The following is a 7,338-nucleotide window of genomic DNA, read 5'->3' as shown; positions in this document are numbered from 1 at the left end:
CGTTGCACCAGATGGTTAATTAGTTGCATCAGATTTTTTATTCGATGCTTAATTTGTTGCAACATATGGTAAATCTGTTGCATCAGATAGTTAATTTGTTGCATCAGATTATTAATCTATTGTATCAGAATTATAATCTGATGGTTCCTCTGGTGCATTAGATGGTTGATCTGTTGCATCATATGATAAATTTGTTGTATCAGATGGTTAATATGTTGTACCAGATGGGTAATTTATCGGAGGAAACAAAAAATAGTAGCACAATTTTGTTCAACAAAAAAAATAGTAATTTCACCATTTTTACCAAGAACAAGAACAGAACAAATCAACCCAAATTGTCGTTTTGTTTTTATAAACACAAACAATAAAAATCAAACTTTAAAAAATGCAACATACAACAAAATATCATAATTTACTTCGAAAAGAGAAGAGAAGAAATACCAGAAATTAGAATTTTATTCGGACCGCATTTCAAATTAATGCAACAAATATTGAAATTGTTAACCAATACTATAAGAGAAGTTGGATCAAGTTCCTCGTTTTCCTCAAAACTAAAAAGGCTATAAATTTTTACCTATGAAAGAAGAAAAGAAACGATGAAGAATTCGAAGTTATTGTGAGCGGAGAGCAAGGCTGGCACGTCGATTGAAGGTTGAAGTCGAAAAGGAACTCGAAGCCCAACTATTTATAGTCGGATGTTGAAGTCACCGAGGATTGAAATGAGAAATTTACAGAACAGTTGGTTAGGAGAGAGTTGAGAGAAGCTGTCGAGAGAGGGATGAGAGACAGGTTGATTTGAATTGAAGAGGGGAGCTCGAAGCCCAACTATTTATCGCCGGAGGTAGAAGTCCCCGGGGGTGAAAGACAGAAAAGAGGGGAACTAGAAGCTCAACTATTTATCGCCGGAGGTAGAAGTCGTCGGGGGTTGAAGGGAGAAATTTTGCGGAACTGTTGATTGGGAGAGAGTTAAGAGAAGCTGTCGAAAGAGAGGAGAGAGTGGTTGATTTGGATTGAAGAGAGGTGTGGGTTGGGTTAATTTATATTTTTAAAAGATTAAAGTTTTTGAAAATATTAATCAAGTTCACAATTAACTTAATCAAGTTTCCTAATGATGTTTGACCCTATCTGTTGGTCAATGTCACCAATCCTTCATTAAAGACTTAAAAGACACATTTTCTTCAATTTTCTCAGGTTTCACATGTACTTATGCACTGTATATATGTATTTTAAATTTATTTATATATGTATTGAACTCTGTGTTCGTTCAATTTCAAATACATATGCTACTTTATATATGTTTTTTTTCTCTGTTTTCATATAATTTCAAATACATACACTGCTCGATATATGTATTTTACTATGTGTTCATATACTATATAATTTACTATGTATTGTTATAATGTATAGTTTTGCAAATACAAGTAAATATTATAATAGAGGTTGAAATACATAGAGGCGACAAATGTATTATGTAAATAATTATGGAAAACTGCATATGTATTTGATATTACAAATACATTTACCCAAAAGAATATGTATTTTTCTTTCAAAATTAGAAATACATAACGGTATTACTTGTTGTCATTTATAACGCATTAGAGTAAATGCAAGATAAATGTTAGAAAACACATTTGACTAATGAGTTCATTATTAGGAAAAGTATAAAGAAAGAATACATTAGAATAAATATATCATTTACGATATTTCCTACACAGATGCTTATTGTGACCCTTAGACCCACAACCATTGCATGAGTTGATGTTCTTGTTTCCAAACATATACCTTCTCGATTTTCCACGATCTTTCTTTGCAGGTCTTTCAGGAGGTCGTTTGTACGGCGGAGGCAGTACTATTTCACCAAGTATGCTATCTGAAATTATCCAATCATCTTTGTGTGGTAAAAGATAGATTGAAACATCATATGTTTTCAAATCTATTTTTGGCTTATACAGATCACAACAATATGGTTCCTTGATGAAATTCTTGTTATCCAAGACCGCACAAGCATGTGCACATGGTATCTCATCCAGTTGAAATGCGTTACATGAACATATTTTTTCTTTGAGGCAAACAATGAGTGGATGTGACAATTACTTAATTATGGATTAAGAAAGTTTGAAAAATTTTAAAATAACCCACAAGTTTTTAAATTTACACTTTGATCCAAATGTTAGTTAATATACCGGAAAATGAAGGGGAAAAAGGCATATTTTTCTCTCTCCTCATTCGTTATTATTTTCTCTCTCTTTGCAATATTTGTTGCTCATTACTGCTGCTGCTTTATTCATCATTTTTTGATTCATTATCACCATCTTATACTTCATTTTAATCTTCATATTTTTCTTGTTGACCATTATTGTTGTTGTTGTTACCGTAACTGTTGTTCTTTGATCAATTTCTTCGGTCAAATTTTGTTTTGTACATCACTTTCAACTTTGGTATTTACTTTGAGACAAGACTTTGGTAAGTCAAATTATGTTTTTTAGTTGAATTTGTCATCTGAGTAACTGCTAGTGTACTATTTTTGCAACAATAACTAGCACACGAACATGAATGCAATATAAGAGCAATCTATTTAAACAGATCCATCATTTATGGAATCAAATAAATGTTCTGTTGCAACAGTAGAATCATGTTGGGTTCATGATTATGGTTCTAGGTGCCTTTAATATGAATCGCATAGATGGGTATTCTTTTGTAATAGATTAATAATCTGTTGTACCAGATTAGTTATCTATTTTAATAGATTAATAATCTGTTGTACCAAATTACTAATCTGTTGCAACAGATAAATAATCTGTTGCACCAGATTAGTTATTTATTGCAACAAACAAGTAATTTGTTGCACCAGATAAGTAATTTATTGTAACAAATCATTATTCTATTGCAACACATGAATAATTTATTTCGAACAATAAAATACAGCTCCCGTCACAAACCCAACAGATAACTCATATGTTGATCTCTTGCTATTGATACTGGATTCAAATTATTCCTTAATTATAGTCATGTCATTTGTTGAGAAAAAGAATTAGACAACATGAAAATTAAATAAGAATTAAAAGTCAAATGCATCGAACATAAATTTTTTATTAAATAAAAAAATACATAGGTAAAAGAAACAAAAATGCTTGATTATTATTATCATCATTATTATTTGTATGGCCAGCCGAACAATCTTCAACCGACAGCAGCAACGCCCTCCTCAGCCTGTGGATCTCCCGCAACATCCTTACCCTGATGGCAGCCAACTCCCACTGCAGGTCATGAACCTCCTTCTGCAGTTCCCGCATAAAGTCTCATAAAATAACGATATCCCACACTGGATCAGCCATATCTAGAAAAAATGCATAAGTTGACAAAACACACACGTAAAAACAAAAGTAAAAAAAAAAATTGAACGTAATACAACATATATTTACACAAAAATTGAAATCTTTTTTACTATAGTTTTATATTTGATTCTATATCATATATATCTCTCATTCTATATTTATTTCAAAATTGTTTAATGGAATGATTATTTATAATTAATGAGACATTCCTCTGCTTTCAGGCGAAAGTGAAGATAAAAAACAAGAATCGATCGTTCAAGTATTTCAAATTGAATGGACAAATGACAGGAAGAGGGACATATAGAAAACTTATCAGAGACAGGAAAAAGCAATCAAGTCTTTGAAAAAAAGTAGTTGAAGGTGTAATAAGAGCAGGGAATAAATAAAGTGCAGCAGAATGAACGATTGAGTAAGGAAGGACCTATTTATAGAGGATTGAACTTGAATGTATTAGGTAAAAAGTCGCAACTTTTCACCTCCATTTATTAATGACATTTCTAGCTTACTGTGAAAAGTTATGACTTGATTAAATTAAGGAATATTGTGATAAGTCATGACTTTTCAGCTTATTATTAATAATAACTAGTTCTTTCTAGGACCCATTTTTATATTGAGTTGTGACAACAAATTATATATCTGTTGCATCAGATAACTCATCTGTGACAACAAATATTTGCAATAAATAAATTACCTATTGTATCAGATAATATATCTGTTGCATATATAATCTATATATCCTTTTAAAAAAAATTATCATTATGACATCCAATTTTTTTGACTTTTTAATTAAATGTTCACCTCTATTTATTAATGACATTCTTGATTACTGTAAAAAGTTAATCCATCTTTGTTTGGTTTGTTAAATAAATAACATGCGAATGCAAATGAAAAATTTCTGCCTTTTTTTTTGTATGAGGAGTGAATCTGGTGAGGTTGTTAGTGCCGTACTTATGTGTAGTCATTGATGAAAACTTTCTTATTTTTGATTGTCTTCTGAAGACTTTCGTACAAGACTTCCTTGATATTGAGATATTACTAATAATGCCTTCCCAAGACTTTCACTTTGGCAAGAATTTGTGCTGATGGTGTAGACTTTCGCATGGCAGATATCTTGTCATCAACAGAAATTTTTGTTGTAGCGAACGTATTGAGAAGGCATGACTAGGAATCTCTCAATATCACTCGATACTGAGAGATTACTGATGATGCCATATGAAGACTTGTGCCCAGGCAAATATTCTTGGAGCTGGTGTAGACTTTTGCATAGCAGATATCTTGTCATCTATAATTAGAGAAGGACGATAAGTAGAAAGGATGAGAGATTGAGCTCATTCGATTTGTGCACTAACTTGAGCCAAGTTTTTTGATAGGGTAATAAGCCTGGAGTTACGTAACATTTTATTGGCTTGGTAGAGTCGATTTAGATCATATGCTACGTAACTCCTCACTTATTAATTTATCAAATTGGTTGAGCAAGTTACATTGAGCAACACTTGATAAAAGTGTGATGTTCAACGGTTGGGACCACATCTTGAGTGTGCATCAACACATTTTGACTTAAAACAAACACAAAGAACCTCTATGTATCCTTTAAGGCTTCTGAAGAGGGTGTTCTGAAGACATTCGAAAATACCACAACTTTGAAGGTGGTGTTCCTAATCGAGCTTACAAGATACCAGGAATTCTTGACCAACTTTAAAGACCGCAACGACCAGCTTGAATACAGAATAAGCAAGCTGGAGGCAAGCTTGAAAATTATCGTGATTCACGTACTACAACAAGCCTCTGATATTCTCCAAGAAATGTTGAAAGCATGCTAAGCCTATAAAACACAATCAATTATAACCATATTGCTATGAAAGTAATGATAATCAATTTTCCTTTCAATCACGTTTGTGGTTCCGATTAGGTCAACAACAGTGGACCTAATCGAAACCACAAACAAGAAGGCATGGGATTAAATTTAAAATTCAAAACTTGGCACTTTCGCTTAGATTCTTTACTTTAACTGCAGTTGCTGTTGGTACAAGTTTTTTAAACTTACTACACATCATTTCAACCCTCGATGCCCGTAGGGCTGCTTTTTGGGACTTCTACTATTTTCTATCTAGGTGATAATCCCGACCACACTACCTAGTCATAGTTCCCTAGAAAAGTGTCCATCTGTACTATTTTTCTTTCAGAGAGACAATAAATGAATTTATATTGCTAGATACACTTTCATATTTGCACTTGATTCAAATTTCTTATGTTGTTTAAAGATAATTTCATTGGCCAGATTCGCTAGAAGTTACTTTATACCCTACGTCTCCTCTTTAATTAGCTCTCAGATGATATAGTCTTTCATTAACCACCTATTTTTCCTCAAAGACATTTTTCTGCCGCACCTACTGGAGTATAATTATCACCCCGAGCAACTCAATCATATAAATTTAGGCTAGGGCAATAACTATATTGGTTTTTTGTTCTTTTTATATGCAGTGCTAGGCTTTAAAGGCTTTCTCAGAGTCCAATGTACCCTAAAAGTTGGTCCAATCGCTATTGAATCTCTTTACAACGACACCAAAACTAGATCCCTTTATAATGCTTGACAAATAAACATGAGCAATAAACAATAGTAAATCTTAACAGGGTATCAGAACCATATTCATTGTCCCTCAGCCTTATCAGTTCAAACCTGCCAAACGTAACTATAAAATTGCAGATATCTTGTTTGAATGATCTAAGACTAATCGGTAAAAACAGCATTCACAAAATTAGTGTACTCTATATGTGTTTCCACGATAACATTATCAGTAATACATACCTCCCACATATGAAGTGGTTCTATCTGCATGCAGCTTATTCCTCTGAACCCATCTTTACTACAGCCTCTTGTGATGGTCGGGTAAAAGTTGATCAACTGTCAGTTCCTTATATCTACAACATTATTCATCAGAAAGAATATTATTCATCTATTCAACAGATGTAGAGTCTGTTGCATCAGATGTGGAGTCTGTTGCAACAGATATGGAGTCTTTTGCAACCAATTTAGAGACTGTTGCAACAGATTTGGAGTCTGTTGTAATAGATTTGGAGTCTGTTGAAATACATCAAACCAACCTTGCTGGTGGGTTGATTTTTTCCAATAGTTGCTCCATCTATTGCAACATCAACAAAAATATAAACTACAAAGAAACAATAAATAAAAAACATCAACAACAAAGAAACAACAATATTTGTTCCAACATCATCAACAACAAATAAACAACATCCTTTGTTCTAACACTATCAACAATACCACACCATAACTTTCAACAACGTCAACCCCACTAATAACATCAATAACAGCATAAACAACAAAGAAATAAATAAAATACATACCAAAAAATGATACTGCCAATAAGGCTTTTAAACTTCTCCCAACAGAATACTGTTTTTGCATATTGTAATAAAAATTCTCGGTTCATTTATTCAATACTTAAAAGTTCCTTCAAAATTTTTAAATAAATATCATATGGGTAAATGGTAACTAAATAAAAAAATAAATGTAAATAACTTGCAAAGAAGAAGACAAGAATGAAAAAGCAATAGTGAACCATACCTTAGCGTCAAAAGGGGATCCAAAAAACAATTTCAATCGAGGAAAGATATGGATCGGTTTAGATCCGAAAGGATCTTTATGAGAAAGAGAAGAGAAAAGAGAGAAGAGAGAAAAAAGGTTGTGAAACCCTAAGCTAAATAGGAGAGAAAGAAAAAGATAAGAGATGAATAAAATAAATTTAGGACTGAAACCGAGGAGATGAGATAATTCTAGATGTATCGTGTACATAGACGTGGGTTTCAATATTCATTAATTAATATAATTAATATTCATTAATAATTTGAGGGGCACGAGGAAGACTTAGTTTAGTTACATTGAAAAGACAAGATAAAACTACTCAATGAACACATTTTTGAGTTATCCAAGAAAAAGAAACTCTTTATTTTTTACCGCATTTTGTAGTACTTACTACTTTATCAA

This window comes from Capsicum annuum, chromosome 6 (assembly GCF_002878395.1).
Source record: "Capsicum annuum cultivar UCD-10X-F1 chromosome 6, UCD10Xv1.1, whole genome shotgun sequence".
Classification (NCBI taxonomy): Eukaryota; Viridiplantae; Streptophyta; class Magnoliopsida; order Solanales; family Solanaceae; genus Capsicum; species Capsicum annuum.
The sequence above is the reverse complement of the archived record's forward strand: the minus strand, read 5'-3'. Positions refer to the sequence as shown.